The following is a 19598-nucleotide window of genomic DNA, read 5'->3' as shown; positions in this document are numbered from 1 at the left end:
CCCCCCAAAAAAGCAATGGAAAATTCCTTGTTACTCTACATGAATGCTAGATTGGGTAGTATAAGACAATAGGGAGGGAAATTAAGTCTCCCTAAAATCATGGCTGTTTGAAAGACCCCAGCCAGCCTGAACACGGGTCAGGATGAATGTTCCTGCAGCGTTCATTACATGGAAACGTGTGTGAGGCCTCAGCAGGTCTGCACCAGTGAGACTCTCAAGGGAGCACTGGGAAGTCTCGGTAAATATGAGGTTGTACATTGGATCTAGAAGCATAAGTACCACTTGTGCATGTATTGTACAGTGGTAGACTAAGACTTTACTTGCAACTCGGAGTACTGCTGAGGCAGCAATCAAAGACACTGAGCACCAGGATCTTCTCACGTAACTCCTGTGGCTCTGCACAGGACCACTGTGGAACTGAGTCCTCACAGTAACAAATCAAAGCAATATTATTCTGTAATTCAGTGACTTTGCACTGGTTTGTGTTTGATCTAAGGTGGTACTACATAGGTTTTTTTTGAACACTATCTGTTGTTAGTAAGAAACAGTTTGGAGAAACTATAAATGACTTACAGATTAAGCCAAATTAAGAAAAAATTGTCAAGGTTCAATAAATGAATAATGTTTTGACACTAAGAGTGTTCTCACATTTTTACCTACAGTTTTGCAGAACAAATTCAAATCAGATTGAGAAGTGACTCAAATGGTACATTAATCCCAAGTCTGGAAGACCAAAACCTGGATTTGTCATCTGGTGGTTTGTCTATACAACCAGTAAAACTCCAGAGGAAAAAAAAACCAATGTTATCTCATGCTTTTAGACATCAGCATCCAGTTGTCTTCAGACAACTTGTTCTGTACCTGTCCTTAACTGTGGAACAATAGAAAATAAGGTAAGAACATCCAACATTCCTGGAGAGGCATGCTGAAAGTGTACAAAGAAAAGGATGTCAGCAAGCTAGGAGAAATCCCAGTGTCAGACTCCCTAGGTTTGTTACCATCTGAAAAGTGCTTTATTCATTCTCAACTGTTTTCTTTCTGGTGTCCCAGCCATAGGAATATCTGGCCTCTAGTAAGTGACAACTACTACATGATTGCTCCAGGTACCACCCTGCTATTGCAGACCAGAATAGTCTTGGGTGCAATAATTTTACATTCCTATTCAGAATCAGCTGCTCCTTGAAAAGGGAGCGCGTGGCTTTGCTTGCGGGTACTTGTGGCACGTGTACAAGTTTCTCATCACCTTCCCAATTCACTACCCTTTCTGTGCCTGGGGATATTTCACTAGATAGATGCACCAGTCTTTTCCCTGTGAGCTTGTGTGTGCTTCTGGTGCACTGGTTTCAATGGCTGAACACCTAGTGATTTGAAGTGACCCTGGATTTTTACTGTTAGAAGAGCTGGGCTACACATCCCTTCTGTTGTGTTCTCTTCTAGAGAGTGGATTTTATGTGCCTTTGTTAGGACATTTGCATGTGTGATAAGACAGGGAGCACCTCTATAGCCAAATGTAAAGTCCTGGCTATAAGAACATGTTAGCTTATCAGATCATTTATCTTCATTAATTACAAGGAGTACTTCTTTAAAATCAAAATGACATGTTACCTGTTTCCTGAAACCCTGTAAAACGTGAACTATCATGCCATAATTATAAGCATATACATATATTTGCATATAGAAAGATCTGCATAACACACTTAGGCAGCAGTCACTGCAGCTGGTGACCTGGCAGCACATCCCTGGTAAAACTTGTGAACACAGGTTGGCTCTTTTTAAGAATGACAAAACAAATATTATTTCTTTGCATTTCAGATATAGCAGAGAAGTTCAATTTGGATTTAAGTGAAGGGGAAATTAACCAAATAACAACAAAATATGATTTCAAAAATACCTGAAGATTTGTATACTATGACTTTCTTCAGAGTTGTACCTTGTTGTTAAAACCACAGGAAAGATCACTTGTACAGCGGGTGTTTACAGAGAAACCACAGAAGGTGGTAGGTACAAAGCTTATAAAAATCAAAATTACAATTATTTTTATATTTTTTCCAGCTTCTGCTGTATTGACAGGATATTTCATGGCCTGTTTCTATAGTCACTTTAAGCAGGGACTCCCTTTTCTCTTATTTAATCCCATGATACTAATTGCCTAGTATTCATTTGGTATATCCTCCAGCTGGAGGATTTAACTCCTTGGGGTCATGCTCTGTGTATCCAGGTTATATGGCAAAATGGCCAAATCTGCTAAAATTTAGATAGTAATTCCAAAGAGAAAGCACAGGAGCGATGTTTTAAGAGCAGTTGTTGAACTAGATATAAGTCAAACTCAAAATAAAAAGTGCATGGAATATGGGATGGCCCCGACTTCTCAGCAAGCTGTGCCTCTGCCCCACACCCAGCACGGTAAGAAAAGCCCAGAGGGAGCTCTCATTTGCACTGCTGTTAACGGTCACTAAAAACATCTAGTAGCCAGGACTGGTCAGCACGGATTGTGCCCTTGCAGCTCTCCCTGCTGCACGTACCAGCTCCCCAGGCTGTGATGAAGAGTCAAAAGAGTCCCAGCAAAACAGCTACACACAAGCTGTTTCCCTCTGCCCACAGTACCGCTCTAGGGCAGAAAAGATCAGAAGAGACACAGAAATCTGGCTGTCGTGGCCCAGAAATGAAGGCGTCGATAATAGCATCCCAATCAAGTTATGTAGTAGGAACAGTGCCAAATTCCAAATCTGCTCATTCAGCGAGCCTGCTACATTTTTAGGCTGTTTCTGACTGTGCCTAATTAGTTTAGATATGGTTAGTAGCAGCATTTTATAGAGAAATTACATTACCGAACTGTTTTCAGATGTGGAACGAACAGATTGCCACCAAGGTATGAAGAGAGTATCATTAGGAATTATCAAGTATTCACTACCAGTAGGGAGAGTAAGGTAAAACCATTAAGCTTTGCATCAAAGAACTTCATTATCTTACATAACGTTTCCTTTATACACAAACTTGATGCTATAAAATTCCATCCCAGTATTCTGGAGAGCGTAAAGCAGTAATTTTTAAGTCCCTATGTAGTTGTCTCAAATAACTTTTATTTATTCTATTCAGAAAAAAATTAATGAGTCTCAGTCCATGTTCTGAGCACCTTTATATAAGGCAATATTCAAAGTGAAATTTCCTCATAGATTGCTCAGTCCATTCCACCTAATAAGTGTACAGGAACACATCAAAGGAATCATAAAATACCCAAATAAACTGCTTTGCTTTTGGTGGCAGGCACAATTCCACAAAAGCCTGACAGAATCAACGTCCTAGGGCTTCCTGGAAGCATCCAGGCTCTGAGCCATGGAAGCCACCCCAGCTGGAGTCACTGTGAAGTGCCCTTTCCCACCCCTCAGCCCACAAGGGTACTCAGGACTTCGGGTTGGAAACTGCATTATTCACGTACCCACTCACTCCTTAGCAACATATACATTGGAGGGATACCCCAAGAGTACAGGAAGATGGTGCAGCTGCCCCCCAGGCCTCTTACAACAGGTGTAGGTGCAGCACAGCCTCTGCGTCCACGTAGCAGGTGTATAAAGTCAAGGGTGCAAATCCTGCACAAGGAGATGCTTGTGGACAGTGACACGTGCAGCTGGCACCCAACTACAATAATAAATACCAGGAGAGTGTAGGGGAAAGCTGAGAGGGAGATGTATTTTTTTAAAAACAAAACAAGGTAGTAGAACAGATCCAGAGCCTGCAGGTGAATTGGATCTTGCTGACTTTGGGAAAAGTCCCTTACTGATCACTCCAGTGCTAAAGCTTTGTACAAGTGGAATTAATTTTGCCTTCATGAATAGCTCTGCAGTTCACGTGTTCAGGGTGCACTGATGTATCAAGTTTAGCCAGACTAAAAGAACAGGCTACAATATGTCCCAAGGAAAATCAGCCCTGTGGTCCAGTTGTGGAACCACAGAAAGGCTCAAAAACGGGTTACAAGGTATTTTCTGTGTTGGGAAAGGAGTACAGTAGGGGTTTGGTTTTTCTTAAATACCGTACTGCTCCCACAGTTGGCTTATGCATTCAGTCACTTTTAAGCAAAAATTTCACTCTGAAAAATGAACACTGCAGGGAATTAAAAATGACTGAAAAAGGAAGTTGAAACAAGGCAAGCATACATAATACATGTGAAAACACTGAGAACTGAGCAGAAGTAACACTGACTTCAGAATCAGTTTCAAATAATAAAAAGTCAGAGCTTTGACAGTGATTAAGTAAATATACCATCTGCACCTCCCAAGAATATCAAAATGTTATAGGTTAAAATAATCTTGTGTAAACAGTCTCTTGCAATCGTTTGTGAACAAGTGTTCGGTAGCCAGTTGCAGATCAAGGCACTATTACAGTCCACCATCTTTTCATTCTGCATGACAGTTCTGCCCAGTTGCGTTCATGATGCTGCTAGTAATCACAAGCCTTTCTCATCCAGCTTTGTTAGCCGAGTCCTGGACTATAAACCATGTCATTCTTTAGTGCAGTGCTGAGAATTCAGCCCCAGATTCTGCACTGAAGGAGACCAACGAAGCAAACTCTTAAATCCTATGATGGATGCCATAGCGGACTGTTAAATATTGCAGATTTCAGGCAAGTTGTATTCAATAAATAGTCAGGAAATTAGAATTGTCTAATCTAAGCTTTCTGACTGAAAAAATTCTAAAAAACGGTACTGAACTAGACTGTATAAATTTTTCCTGTTTCCTCTCTGTGACTTGAGCTCTGGCTGTTACTTACGGTAATTTTTCCACATGTGATTACACTTCCTTGAGATGTGACCTCTTGATGGGGTCCTGAATAGATAAACCAGAAAAAACTTAGTCCCTATACAAAGTTTAAATGCATACCTTTCACAAACACGCGGGAAGGGAATAGAAGCATACCTTCTGGTAGGTCTTCACGCAGGCATTGCTGGAGGTGCAGGAATCTGCGACCCTCCAGCTGGTGTGGTCCCTTCTAAACGTGGAACGGGCCCAGGTAACCCCCATTTGGGAACCTCTGTTTCTGGTTTCTCTCTTTGCTTTTCTGTGTGCAGCATAATTCTGTACTAGAAAAGGGATTTGTATCCTCTGCCAAATATTTAGGTATCTTGTATCCCCTCAAACAGGAAATACACACCTGGATATTCTGGATATCAGTGATTCTTCCTCTAGAACCATGGGGAGTTTGATTTTTGCTTAGCTTTACTGGTTTCAAAATCTTGGACACCATTTTAACTGGGAATAATAATCACTGTCTGTTCTAGAGTAATTCTCAATATTGATTAGTCAATTGCAAGAAAAAAACCCACTGAGTGGGGCCCTGAACCCATTTATTGCTGTGTGCATTAGGACACCCCTTGGTATTGCTGCTACTTCAAAAGACTGATCAGCCAGCCGGTGGGATGCTCAATGGCCGTAAGCAAACACTTGTCTGCAATAAGCAGCGATAAGGTGTGCTTCTGGCCCTCCCCTTCCCCTGGAGGTGCAGCAAGTCAGCTTGTTGCCTGCTAGATATAAACCTGTTCAATTATACCAGTCACAGAAATGCTTTTTTAAATCTTTGCTTATTTAGGACTGGTGGGAATGTGACGTGTTCTGGCACTGCCACATAGCTGAAACCCGAGGCCCCCGCCTGCTCCTCTACGAAGGCTGAGGAGCAAGATGTATCAACGCGGCCGTATCATCTTCGTGCCTGAGGCTGCCTATCACGGCAGCTTTCTGACTGCTTGGGCACTGCCTCAGCAGACCAGGCTCAGGGGAGGAGGAGTGTAGATCAGGCTCCTTTGCATTTGATTTTAATTTGTCTTGTTCCTCTAGGACATGCGATGATTACCATTTATAGTTAAAGCAAGGCAACAACTTTCAAATCAAGCTTCCTAACGTGCGAGAATCTAAGCAAAAAACCCCCAACAAACCCACAACCAAAAAACTAACTCTTTGTGGATCTAGAAGCAATCCTTGATTCTGAAATCCTACTACAAAGGTGTTAATCTACTGTTTGACAAGATATCAAGTGATTTGTGGAGGTACAGTTCCCTTTATCTCCTAGGTAACTTAATTTACTGAAACGAGGAAATTAGCTCTCTGCTAACTCCAGTAACACTGCTATTTATGGCTGTACTATCTGCAAGGGGTCATTAGCGATTTCTGATTGAGCTGTTCAGAGGGAAAGGGGCAGACTAACATGAGTTTGCCAGAAAACTAATGACAACTGGCATAGCACACAAGGACACACCGTGCTGCTGGGCACTTTCAGGGTTTAAATTCCCAAGTGCATCTAAAACCAGAAGTAATCCTCAGTAATTAATGCATTATTTTCTTTCACGTCAGGGCATTGAGAACTTTTAAAATTGAAGTGCTGAAAAATGCACCAGGTGAGATATTTGAAAGATGAGGGTATATAACCTGGCTTTTAGCATCAGGTGAACCAGATGCATCCTGTTCAAGTTGGGTTCTTGCTGAAGCATAATGAAGGCATGCTTACAGGCTGAGTATTTGTCCCATGGAAATGAAAAGCACCGAGTGCATCACAGACATTATTATATACATAAGAGTTTGCATAGTTTGAGTGACTGGATTATTTCTTCTGTTCCTCCAGATGCAAAGGCTGCAGGACACCCAAGAAGGATAGAAAGGAAGATATTCCACCTCTTCGTCTCATCTCCAGATAGCAGTGAAAGCCTTTTAAACATGTACTTTTTGTAAATTAGCTTCTATGCACATGGGTGCTGCTCATTTCCCAAAGCTCCCTCAGGCAAGTGCTGGCTGGGCTAGTGGACAAAACCCCTGCATGTGCAGGTTTTCAGATATGCATCCCAGGGAGTCAGTATTGGCATAGGAAGAGTAAGAGATAATAAAGGAAGTTTTGACTTTTTTTTCTAATATTCTGAGAAGCCAGAGACAGAGTGGAGCTGAATCAATCATTTTGTAAAGAAATTTTAGCAAGATAAACTAATGTTTTTACTTCTTGCTCACCCAAAGCACTGAAATAGATTTTAAAGTTGTCTCTGTCTCTTGTAGGTTCTTCAAGAGTACAGCATCAACGAAACTGAAGAAGAGTTATCCAACATTTTGGAACACTATGATAAAACTTTGTCTTCAAAAATATCCTGTAATGATTTTCTGCAGGCATCCGCACAGTGGGATTTGTTCAAAAGCAGGAAACTGTAGATGAAGACAGTGACTTATTTATAATTTCAAATTTCAAACTAATAAATTAATTGAGTATGGCTTTTTTATATCTATTCATTAGAAAATTCAAAATACTTTAGAATTCTGACAGTGGTCCTGTGTTGTGGATTAAATCTACATAGTGAGGGAATTAATTTTGCATAATCCATTTATCAAAAAAGAAAAAGACAATAATTAACATTGTCAAGATAATGCTTCCTAAGACGACTCCAAAAGCTATTTTAAGGAAATTCTTTTTTTAATTTTACGCACTTTATTAATGACATACTCTTAACTTCAGTAAAAGGTTTACAAGACACACTATTGAATTTACTTCTAATACGTTAGCCTTCATTATTCAAAAAAATCTTCCTATTTCTTGGTGCATCATTTTCCTCCACTTGCAGCGCCATATGTGTATTGTCAGAGGCATGTTAACACAGACCAGCCATTGAAATCTGAGCAGATGCCAACTGTGTGTGAACACCACACCTTTCTTTGTTAAAGCCGTTCTTCTACATCCTTCAGCACAGTTTAGGAAAGAAGCTACTTTACCAATAAGCATTGGCTTCTTAACTGCAGAGAAATATTTCCAGTGTTAGCCATGAGGTCTATTTTTAAAAATATAAATATATATATTTAAAAAAAACAGTAAGTTGCTATTAAAACCTCTGTTTAAATTTCCCAGCTCTAGAAAAATTCTGTTTGGATATCTTCTGAGGTACTTCGACCTCAGCAAGGAAATGAAAAGATAATTGTTTGACTGTTGAACTCTTGTGATAATTAAAGGATAATGTGATCAACAGAGCCTGCTTCCTGGGATTATATCAACAATTAAACACTTATCTGCTCTGAAGAACTGTTAGATAAATATTTCACACTCTGGTTCCTGGACTAGTTTTCATCAGTACACCAAAAAGCCCTGTCCTCATCACCTAATGTGATATCTTTCTTTCTCTCAAGCAACATATAAAGTCAAGAAAAATTAATAATAATAATAGGCAAGTTATGGGTGTACAAATTAATAAAATAAGAGAGCAAGTTATGAGGGTACAAACACACATGCACACACATGTATATAATGGAAGTCTGTAGAATGGGAAAGGGTAGAGGAACATAATCTTGTTTTTCTTATCTATTGAATGTGTGAGCCATTGCAACAAATCTGAAAGATAGCCAGTGCAGAACACTTTAATGCATATTTTTTTCTGAGAAAATGTTTCTTTGCATTTGGAGCTTTCCAGGAGATATTTTGAAGATTTTGAGTAAAAAGCATTGGAGAGATTTCAGGTTGGATTCTGTATTGTTTCTGTTTTAGCTTTTAAGGTTTGTGTAAGTTGTACTCTACTATAAGGTAAATACATTTGGAATTGGGTATATTTGAAATAGTAGCAGGAAAAAATGCTTGCTAGACTTTTTTCCAAAAACTGACGGCTATCTGCATGACCCTGAAATTGCTGCTTAGATATTTGATTAACAGAGGAGACAAACTGCCATTACTGAAGGATGTTCTCCCATACAAAATCAATACAAAAATTCCTAGTCCAATAATATGAAAGCGGGTTTAAGAACATGTGTACACGTATCAGCAAGTGACTAAAAAAGGGTGGTCCTTATGCAGTTGCCTGAAGACAGGCGTGAGCTATTCCCTGCCAGCCACCCTGGCAGGTCCGGTGCTGGCACCGGCCAGCCCCACAGCAGTGTCTCCAGTGCTGGAAGGCATCTCAAGCTGCAATAGATAACTGTGCTTCAGCAGCTGAGCTGAGCCCGAGTGGGGTTCAGTTTAGCCCCACTTAAGATCCAATTAGCCTATTTTTGTTTAATTTCACCCTTGTTACTGGTATGAAGGCTCAAACCGTTCTATTCCTTAATAGTAACATCTTTCCTCCTTCCCAGTGAGGTGCAACGTGCCTGATTTAATTTCTGTTACTATTTCATACAGTTTATGTACTGAATTATTCATTCATATTAATTAAAGAATTAATTGCTATTTGCAATATCTGAGATTACAACACAAATATTACATTAATTATTTTTTAAATAGTGGATTTCACTGTACTGATCTGAGGAGGAAAAAAAATAAACTACTTCAGTGATTATTCAGGTGGTTGTTTTTCAAAATCTCCTATATCTCCGGTTTGATAATAGAGTCCAATTTTATATCAAATATAGTAAGATTTCCATCCCTGCACTGGTTTCTGGCATAGAGCACAGCTATCGTGGATGCAGGGATCAGGGATGCAGGTGTTGTGTCCCTTGCTTGGCCATTTTCAAGATGCCCACCATCTTCAGGAGAGGTGATGTGGCAAGGGGAGAGATGTGTCTAGATTTCCTGACACATTCTGCCAGAGGATTTTTCATTATTTCGACTGGCAGGAGTATCACATCCAAGAACTCCGAAGGGATTAAAGAACAATCTTTTCGCTGTGCAAACAAATCAAATCATGCTGGGTTCTTTTAGTGAGTTCTTAAAGGCAGGGATGGCACTCACCAACCATTTATCCAACCTCAAAAATAAAAAAAAAAAAAACAAAAACAGCCAACCCTAAACTGAATTTCAACTGTCAACGCTTTGAAATAACCAAGGTAATTTTTCATACTAAAATTGCAAACTGCTGGATGGATAGACTTTGTAATAGAATAGGGCTTTGGTTTTTTGCAGCCGTTCCCCTTAACCAGGGTCTGCCACTCAGCCAGGAGGGGCTGGCAGAGACCCCCCATGTTTCCACTCTAAGGTGGATAATGCCAGCAGGATTGAGCATTATCCCAGGGCAATGGTCTCCTGTGGCTGTACGTAAACGCTGCAGCAAAGCTGAGGCAGTTATGAGAATAAGAACGTCAACGCAAAGCTCGAAATTTCATTTCCAAGTGGAGGCCAGCGATCCCGTGTCTGTTCCGGCAGGATCACGGCTCGCCCTGGCAGCCCGGGGGTGGCAGGGCAGGCGCTGGGGTCCCCCCACCTCGGCAAGTGGCGAAGAGCCCAGCACCTTGGGGGGATTTTGGCAGCAAGGGTCCCCGCTAGTGCTCCCTGCAAGGCAGCATCTGCCGCCCCCAAAACACCACAGCAGGTGACAGCCCCCTCACTGCCCCTTCTGGCCGCCAAGCCGCAGGGAGCCATCACTGGCTGTTGCCTCCAGACGTGCTTCTTCTGGGCTCAGGAGAGAAAAGCCCCCAAGCATGGTGTCTCACCCGCTCCCCGAGGGCCCCGCAGCGGCATCGGGAAGGGAGGCCTGGCCCGCCATGCAGAGGGGCTGGGGCACGACCTCCCGGCTGTGGGCGGCCATCGAGCCTCTGACGGGCTAATCAAGCCTAACACTGCCAGGCACCCGCAGGGTGTGACGGGAGGCCAAGCACACCCTGCCATCAGGGGACACCGCTGCTTCCAGCAACCTCTCCAGCAAAGCCTGGAGAGCAGCAGCCGAGGATCCCTGGGGGATAACTGCTGCAGGCAACAGCCTGCTCCCTGCAAGAGCAGCGCCAAGTGCCTCCATGCACCCTCAGCGTTTCCCAGATGCTCTGTCCCCAAAACTGGCAGTCCCTGTGACTGCTACGTGCCTCTCCTGAGCTGGAGACAAAAGGTCTGCTAAAGCTGAAGAAAAACATGTCCTTCAGCAGCGTTTTAACATTGTTGTACATTTTATTTCCTTCACTCCAGAGGAGAAATAGCTAACGGAAGGCTGAAGCCACTAACAAACCTGCTGCTGCACAGGAGCCTCACACCACTGCCCAGCCACCCACCACCAGACCCCTCTTGTTTCCCCACTTGCACAGCCAAGTTCTGCTCACTGCCACGTCCCACAGCAAAGCAGCCACTTGCCCACAGCAGCACCTCTAACCAGGGCTGGAGAGTGGGTATCTCCAGCTTGCCTCTGCCAAAGTACACACTTTGGTCAGAAAAACTCTTTTACAGAAAGAAAAGGCCACAAAGAAATGTTCAGTGGTGCAGGCCACTCAGCATTGGCCACTGGCATGAGGAGAAGCCCCTCAGAGCTGCAGCCTGCCCAGAGAGACCAGGTTACCACCAGCAGCACCTACCTGTATGACTCCACACCACAAAAAGGCTCGCACCAGCTAAGCACCACAGAACATCCAGGCAATCAAAATACAATATAAATAACCCTCAGTACACAGAAAGTGAGTTTCATGTAAAATCAGACTATAGAAGAAGAAGAAACACTGCCTGTCCCTGGATTTTCTTCCTCACCCATCTTTCTTTTCAGTTTTTTCTTGCTTTGAAGCCCCTATAAATATGGACGCTCACCAGTAACATGTGCTGCTCATTAGCACATCCTCAAGCCCACCTGAGCTACTTGGCCCCTTCAAATCGCCTGCCCTGAGGCCAGCCTGCTGCTATTGCCAAGAAACAGGGGCTTGCTGGGGGAGGGGGAAGCTCCAGGGGAGCCCTTTTAGAGCAGGGCACAAAAGCTGTTTGCTAGAAGCATGAGGAAGCAGGACAAGGGAAATGAAAGATGGGAATCAGTCAGAGCAAGGGAAGGAAGAAGAGGTTTGTAGACTGTACCAGCTATTTCTATCCTAGGGCTTGGCATGGAGCCTGTGAGAGCAGAAATAGAGTTTCTGTACTCAAAGGATGAAGAAGTAGGGAAGAGCAGAGAGAGGGCTGAGGCTAGGCAAAAGGGCAGAAGAGAAAGGAAAGAAGGAAGCAATTCATATGGGCCATCTTTTGCATTGGCAACTGGCATGAAGCCTGCAAGGCTAGAAATAGATCGCACTTAAGAAAAAAAAAATTGAACTTCTTCAGAATTCAGTCATTTGTTTGATTAAGGCATTACTGTGTGAAGTGCTTATGTCTCTGTGCAATTACTGTTTTTATCTGGATGATATGCAGCAGGTCGTGAGCAGTAAGGGATGTTCCAAACACAGGAAAATGAAAATCAGATTTTAAAAAAATCCATTTTCTAAAAAATAATTTTCTTCTGGTTTTGAATTTTTCTATGCAAAAGGCTGTCATGCATTATTATGCTGTGAAAAGAGTCATAAAAAGAATTTTGTATTATATCAATACTTAAAATATGCAAATATGATGTCTTCACAACGCCCCAAAATTATGCTTGGCATGAATTCTTAGCAACAATACAAATATCATCATCTTCAAATAAGCAGGTATAACATGCTGCTCAAATAGCTGTAAAAACAACCTCATCACTGCTCTGAGAGCATCATGATTTCATCTTTGATGTGGGTAGATTTTAAGTAGGAAAGGGAAGAAAGTTGTCTTAAACATCAGGGTATATTGGGATGAGCCTTAGTGGAGCAACTGCATATTTAACATGGAAAGGAGACCTGCTGGCACGCACTTAGAGCTGCTGCTGTTACAAAAACCCAGTTCTGGTACTGTGCGGGCAGAACCATGGGGGCTGAGTGCTGTGGCACAGCCTCTTCCTACCCTCCCAAATCCCCACTGAAACAGGGTTATCCCCAGGCTGCCATCAAATGTGTTTGAGCCTTCTGTCAGCTGGTGTCTGTCTCTATCAATACATGTAAATTGGCTGTGATTTAAAAAAAAAAAAAGGTGGGGGATAGTAAAAATAGTCTAACACAAATGTTTATGGTGGGGTGGGTACCCTTTTGCATCTTTCTGTGTAAGTATTGGTACACGCCTTGATTCTGATCTCATTAAATCAACAATGTGCCACAACTCCTCTGGCTTCAGGTGATTTATCCATTTATCCCAGCACTGGAGATCAGGATCAGACCTCAACACTTTATCTTCTTTCTTTCTTTTTTTTTTTTTTTTCTCTGCAATCAGGTTTTCAAAAAAGTACCAGCTATTTCTGCTCACTCCAGAGCAGGAGTGGCGGGAGGGTTTTGCCCGAGGAACAATGCATCTTTCTTCATACACTGTACAGAATTCCCATCTTGTGCATTAGAATAGATGTTGAAACAGTTCTAATTAACATTTTTAATTTGCATTTTAATTGCCTGCCAGGGTGTGAAATGACATGTCTGGGTAAAGGAGCATTTTTCTTAGTTCCAGTGGTTTGCACAGTCCCAGCAAGGTGATAGGGGCAGAAGTACCCTGGCCACTGGTCATTTTGCAGAAGGCAAGGTCTGATCCAAAGCCCAGGAATTTAAGTTGCAAGTGTTCACACAGGTGTGTATTTGTTGTTTATTTCTAATGAATGGGATTCACGTACTTCATTTTTGTCTGAAGATACACATCATATCTTGATTTTTGAATTGCCAGTTGCAAAGAATCAGCACAATCGTTTGAAAGTTGTTTTATTGAAACACTATATACCCACATATGAATGCATATATATGTATTTTTAAGATGATGTCACTTAAGATATGAATTCACCCCTGTGCAGGTTCTAGCTTGTGTACCCTGCAATTACGTAAAGGTCACAGTAAAATCATTCTGAACCTTTTCTTTTTTCAGCAAGAGTGAGCTCCCCAGATTCTGACATCTTGGGGCAAATTTTCCATCCCTTTTTCCATTTCCACAGGTCCTCCTGGTGTTGATTCCGACTTCTCAAAATCATGCTAGAGTAGGAGTTGCCCGAACTGGTGCATTTTCAAATCTCAGCCATGGGGATGCCAAATGCAAAGGACGTCTAACTCCCTTCTGCTGGCTTTACCCACTCAACGGCTGCATTAGCTTTCCTGGCTGCAGCACCAGCAATTTCTGCCAGCCAGACCCATATCCAAGTGCTTTTTTTTTTAGAGCTTTTCTCCCCAAGGCAAATTCAGTACGGCCCGTATTCTTGAGTTTAGGGATATGACTTCATATATGGCCATATGAAATGTAGACCGATTTGCTGCACCTCATTTTCTAAAAAAATATCTAGATCAGAATGTACCTACAAACCATCCTATTCAGTATTTCTTGCAGTCCGACACTTGGTTCATCTACAAAAAAGTGTCAGTAACACCTTTTATTTTGGGGAGAGACAGGTTTCCGGGTCAAGACCTAGCAGCTAAATCATGTCAGGACAAGAACTGCTTCTTGGAGGAGCCTACAAAGCATATAGCCTCTTAAAGATGATTCCTCATTTAATTACATCAGTTAGGTGGTTTTTAATTCATTTAACGTGTGCCACGTTGAAATTATATCATTATATCAGTTTCCTACTCAAAATACTAGTCAATGGTGCCAAGTCATGTGCCTTACAGAAGTCTATTACCTTAACACTATTTCATTTGTCATCCAAACTTGTAATCTCATAAAAAGATATCAAATTAGTTTGAGAAGATCCATTTTACTCAAACCCACCTTGATTAACATTTAATTTTATTAGCCCCTTTTAATTCTTTATTACTTAAGTCTTGCACAATCAATCCCATCACTGCTTTATTCCGGGTATCAAAGTCAGGCTAATGCTCTCTCACTTTGGCCATCTTCTTTCCATTTTTAAAATATTGGCACAATTTCAGCTTTCTCTGGACTACTGACACTTCTCTCATGTCCTAACGTGTCTGAAAATTCATTATTAGCAGTTTTAAAAGCTCCTTAGCCAACTTTTCAAATACAAACTTCTGATTCAAAAAATTTGGTAATTGCTGTTTAACCTGCTGTGCAAGGACTATCACCAGGCCATTTTGTCTGCACATAGCAAAGACATTTATTTAAAAATTCCACCTTTTTAATAATAGTGTTGATGAATCTCCCGTCCTCATTTGCTTTTGTATTCTTAACACTACCATTTCAAGTCATTGATACTCCATGTGTACATTTGCTTTCCTCATCACTTTTTAACACAAATATCTCCATCAGTTTGGTAAACATTCCCTACCCCCCCAGTCTGCTTTTATTTACTCTCAAAAACAGGAGGGGGCGGGTGGGTGAGGTTAGTTTTGGTCTTTCTTTGGCAAACTTGGTTAAACAGTTTGTAAATACAGTCTATATTTTCCTGCTTAAATGTTTTTTCTCCTAACTCATGTGTTAGCATTTGGCTTTGTGAAATTACCCTTTTGAAAGACGAAGTGTTTAACTGACTTATTCTGTCTCCTTATTTTACGTTCACGCAGTGGATGTGACCAAAGTCATGGCTACCGATACCTCAAGCTGCTTCAGCATTCTCCTTCTGCAAACCAGTTCTCCTCGTCCATCAAGATGAGATATGATGTAGATGTTCTTGCTGGAAGTAGCCTTTTTGTCAGAAAGTTGTCATCTAGGGGCTTTAGAAATTCTGGCAGACTGAAATCTCCAGTTTATACCATTCAGAATGAACTGCCTTACAGTGACAAGTGTGGGTATGTTGCAAACGTTGGTAAGTATTCAAGTAATAGTCATCCTCTCTGGGACTGTGGTGGTTTGACCCTGGCTGGATGCCAGATGCCCACCAAATCTGCTCAGTCACTCCCCTACTCAGCTGGGCAGGGGAGAGAAAATACAACGAAAGGCTGGTGGGTTGAGACAAGGACAGGGACGTCACTCAGCAATTACCGTCACAGGCAGAACAGACCTGACTTGGGGAAATCAGTTTATTATCATTCAAATCAGAGTACAATTATGAGAAATAAACCCAAAACTTAAAACCACCTTCCCGCCACCCCTCCCTTCTTCCCAGCCTCAACTTCACTCCCAATTTGTCTAACTTCTCCCCCCCGAGTGGTGCAGGGGGACAGGGAATGGGAGTTACGGTCAGTTCATCACATGTTCTCTCTCCTGCTCCTTCCTCCTCACACCCTTCCCTGCTCCAGCGTGGGCTGCCTCCTGCAGAGGACAGTTCTCCACAAACTTCTCCAATGTGAGTCCTTCCCACGGGCTGCAGTCCTTCATGAACTGCTCCAGCGTGGGTCCCTTCCATGGGGTGCTGTCCTTCAGGAACAGGCTGCTCCAGCCTGGGTCCCCAGCAGGGTCACAAGTCCTGCAGCGAACCTGCTTCAGCTTGGACTCCTCTCTCCACAGGTCTGCAAGGACCCTGCTCCAGCTCGGGCTTCCCACAGGGTCACAGCCTCCTTTGGGCATCCACCTGCTCTGGCATGAGTTGCAGGTGGACATCTGCTCCACCATGGACCTCCATGGGCTGTGGGGTCACAGCCTGCCTCACCATGGTCTTCACCATGGGCTGCCAGGGAATCTCTGCTCCAGCACCTGGAGCCCCTCCTGCCTCCTTCTGCACTGACCCGGGGGCTGCAGGGCTGCTCCTCATGCATGTTCTCACTTCTCTCTTCTGCTGCCATTTGTTGTGCAGGTTTTTTTCCTCTTTCTTAAATATGTTACCAGAGAGGCACCGCCACCACGGCTGATGGGCTCGGCCTTGGCCAGCGGTGGGTCCACCTCGGAGCGGCTGGCATTGGCTCCATCAGACAGAGGGAAGCTTCCAGCAGCTTCGCACAGAAGCCTCCCCTGCAGGCCCCCCGCTACCAAAACCTTGCCATGCAAACCCAATACAAGGTATGACTTATAAAGTTCAATTGAATTTAATAGTGTTGAGTGCGTATCATCTGTAGGGACACCACGAGCTTTACTTCTTGGGTCCAGTGGATGAATAAATATTGCAGTTGACTGACTTCATGGTTGCCAGCATCACCATTTTATACTGTGAGCCAGTTTTATTTCCCTTTTGCTGAGCTGATCTTTTCTAAAGAGATTATAAACAACTTAACATTCCTGTCATGTGTCATCCTATTAGGTTTCATTAATATCAGCTAGTTCAAATGCATGTTTCTAAACAAGCAATTTCTATTCCTTACATTTATTACCTGGGCTTTTAATCTTGATACATAATCAATTTATGAATTTCTGCACAGCATAGTCTTTGTCTCTGTTATACTTTGGCAACACAAAGATTTTGTGGAGTCTTAGGGTTTGGTACTCCCTTCTTTTCACACACTTCTGTTAATCAAAACCCCTCCTTGCAGCTCCACACAGCCTGGTCTTCTACAGAAGAGGCGCTCTTCCAAACTGTGCAGTTCTTCTCGTGTCTTAAAACCCCAAATTCTTTAACTTATACATCGTAGTTAAACAGCATTTTTCACTGCCAGGCCCATGCATCTTCTGACTTCCTTCTTTTACTTCCGAGGATACCTCGGACATCCCTCTCTCTCAGCTCGTGGCATGTTTACTAAGCTGCATCACGATTCAGTGCAGCAAAGTCTTCTGATTTCATGAAGTGTTGTCCTTTGTGCTGTGACTCTGTGTCATTTCATCACTCTGGTGCCAGCCTGTCCCTTGGAGAATAGTTCTTCCTCCTCTCCTCCATACAACAGGAATCGATCTGCCTCCCTGGTTTTGCCTTTCTGTGCTTCTCCCAAGCACGCAGTGAGGGGATAGTCTGCATTTCACTGTCCCAGTAGAAAACATTTCTCAGACTTGCCTTATGGAAACGGTAAAGGCTGTGCACTGTATTCACTTATCAAAGGCAATCATCAGTCGAACAACTTCTAAAGCAAAATCCCTCCCCACAGAAGGAAGCTTTTTGCTTGCTATAGCTCCAGTTCCTGCATTTGAAGTCTCATCTTCTAGCTAAACATGAACCAAAGCACCACGGTTTGCAAATAGCTGCCTAGCGCAGCATGCTGAGCGTCTGACTCTCACAGGAATGAAACTCCAGTGACCCAGGGGCACAAACCTGAGCCCTGCTGAGGAGCCGTCCCGCTTTGAAGATGTATTCCCTTGGAAAGCTGAAATGTCCCTTGGAAAACAGCCACAAAAATAAAGTGCAAGTAAGTTGTAAATTCAGATGTAATGAACACAATCTTCCGTTAAAACATGGTTAAGTTTGTTTCCCCTGGATAGGAGCTGCTCTGACATGGCCAGGAAAAGCGAAGGTCCAGCACAGCAGGTACGTCGCTTGACTACTCCCGCTCAGCTAGAAAAGGGTACAGTGCAGACACAAACATGGCTACTCCCGAAAAATTGCATGAACCTTAGGGTGTGGTCACACGAGGATGCTCTTGGCTCAAACTTATTTAGATGCTTGTTTTGCTGAGGTCAGTGCTCATACTTCTGCTGACTTCCATAGAACCAAGACATTTTCCAGCACACAATTCCTCAGAGTAGGTTTTCTTTCTGCTTTCCCAAAACAACCAAAGTAGATCAAGCTCTGGCACTGAAGACATCAGAGCAGAAGAAAGAAAAACATCCAGCTCCAGGGGTTTGCTGTGGTTCCCCACGTACACTGTGTTTTGGAGTGGCTGGGACAGCCAGACAGACATGCCGGCTGTCTGGAGGCCACATGCCAGCTCTGAGCCAGCCACCGTGCAGGACGTCACCATGCAGGATGTCACTGCGTAGCCACATGGGCAGGGGCCACTGGGGACGGGGAGCAGTGCAGGTGGCTTCCCTTGGGAACGCAGGGCAGAAGCTATTTTGCACCATGAGGGTGGTCAAACACCAACACAGATGCCCAGAGCAGAGAAGAGCTCTCCATCTTTGGAAATGCTCAAAACTCAGCTGGAGGAGCCCTGAGCAGCTGCCTGGCTGGATGTGCTTAGAGCCAGGGGTTGGGCTGGTACCACCAGAGGTTCTCCAGCCTGAGAACTCAGAAACAAGACCTGGGTCTTCTTGCTCCTCACAAAGCTGGTTTCCAGACTCAGCGAACCTTGGGCTTCTGAACAGAGTCTTGCACAGATTCAGCTCAGCTTTGCACTCCCACTGGTATCAGCATCTTCTTCTTGTGGCAATAGCTTGGCAGTCCTCTGTAGCCATGTTGTGCTGGTTTTGGCTGGGAGAGAGTTTATTTTCCTCATAGTAGTTAGTGTGGAGCCATGTTTTGGATTTGTGCTGGAAAGTGCTAATAGTGCAGAGGTGTTTTAGTTGCTGCTGAGCAGTGCTTACATGGAGCCAAGGCCTTCTCTTTATTATCCCACCCCACCAGTCAGGAGGCTGGGTGTGCACAAGGGGTTGGGAGGGGACACGGCCGGGACAGCTGACCCCAGCTGACTGAAGGGACATTCCATATCATATGACACCATGCTCAGCATATAAACCTGGGGGAAGAAGGAAGCAGGGAAGTTCAGAGTGATGGCGTTTGTCTTCCCAAGTCACTGTTAATCGTGACGGAGCCCGGCTTTCCTGGAGATGGCTGAACACCTGCCTGCCTCTGGGAAGTGGTGAAGGAATTCCTTGCTTTGCCTTGGTGCATGCACAGCTTTTGCTTTACCTGCTAAACTGTCTTTATCTCAACCCTTGAGTTTTCTCACTTTTACTCTTCCGATTCTCTTTCCCATCCCACCAGGGAGCTCAGAGTGAGTGAGCGGCTGTGTGGTACCTGGTTGCCAGCTGGGGTTAAACCACGACACAGGTACACAGGAAAGGAAAAACCACTGTGAAGTCACTGAGAAGTCAAGAGAAGTAACTGCCTTTTACATCTACAAGAAAGTTTTGAAGAATAAAACCATTCTTTTTTTTCTTTATTAAAAAATAAAACCCCTGCATATCACCTTCCTATTTCAACTCCACATGTGGGCTGTGAGTTCCTGATGATTTTTAGACCAACACCGCAACTGCTG

General features: G+C 43.3%; 1 long non-coding RNA gene across 4 annotated transcripts in view; it reads left to right on the top strand.

Annotated features, from left to right (window-relative positions):
* LOC119149344 overlaps positions 1-7792 on the top strand; it is a 118286-nt gene extending 110494 nt beyond the window's left edge. For all 4 annotated transcript variants that reach the window (XR_005104663.1, XR_005104661.1, XR_005104662.1 and 1 more), the window contains 2 exons: positions 663-893; positions 7029-7792. This is a non-coding gene — a long non-coding RNA (uncharacterized LOC119149344). The remainder of the gene's footprint in view (positions 1-662; positions 894-7028) is intronic.
* The last annotated feature ends 11806 nt before the right edge of the window (positions 7793-19598 follow it).

The sequence above is a fragment of the Falco rusticolus genome, chromosome 5, assembly GCF_015220075.1.
Source record: "Falco rusticolus isolate bFalRus1 chromosome 5, bFalRus1.pri, whole genome shotgun sequence".
Lineage (NCBI taxonomy): Eukaryota > Metazoa > Chordata > Aves > Falconiformes > Falconidae > Falco > Falco rusticolus.
This window is presented reverse-complemented; position numbering and strand designations above follow the sequence as displayed.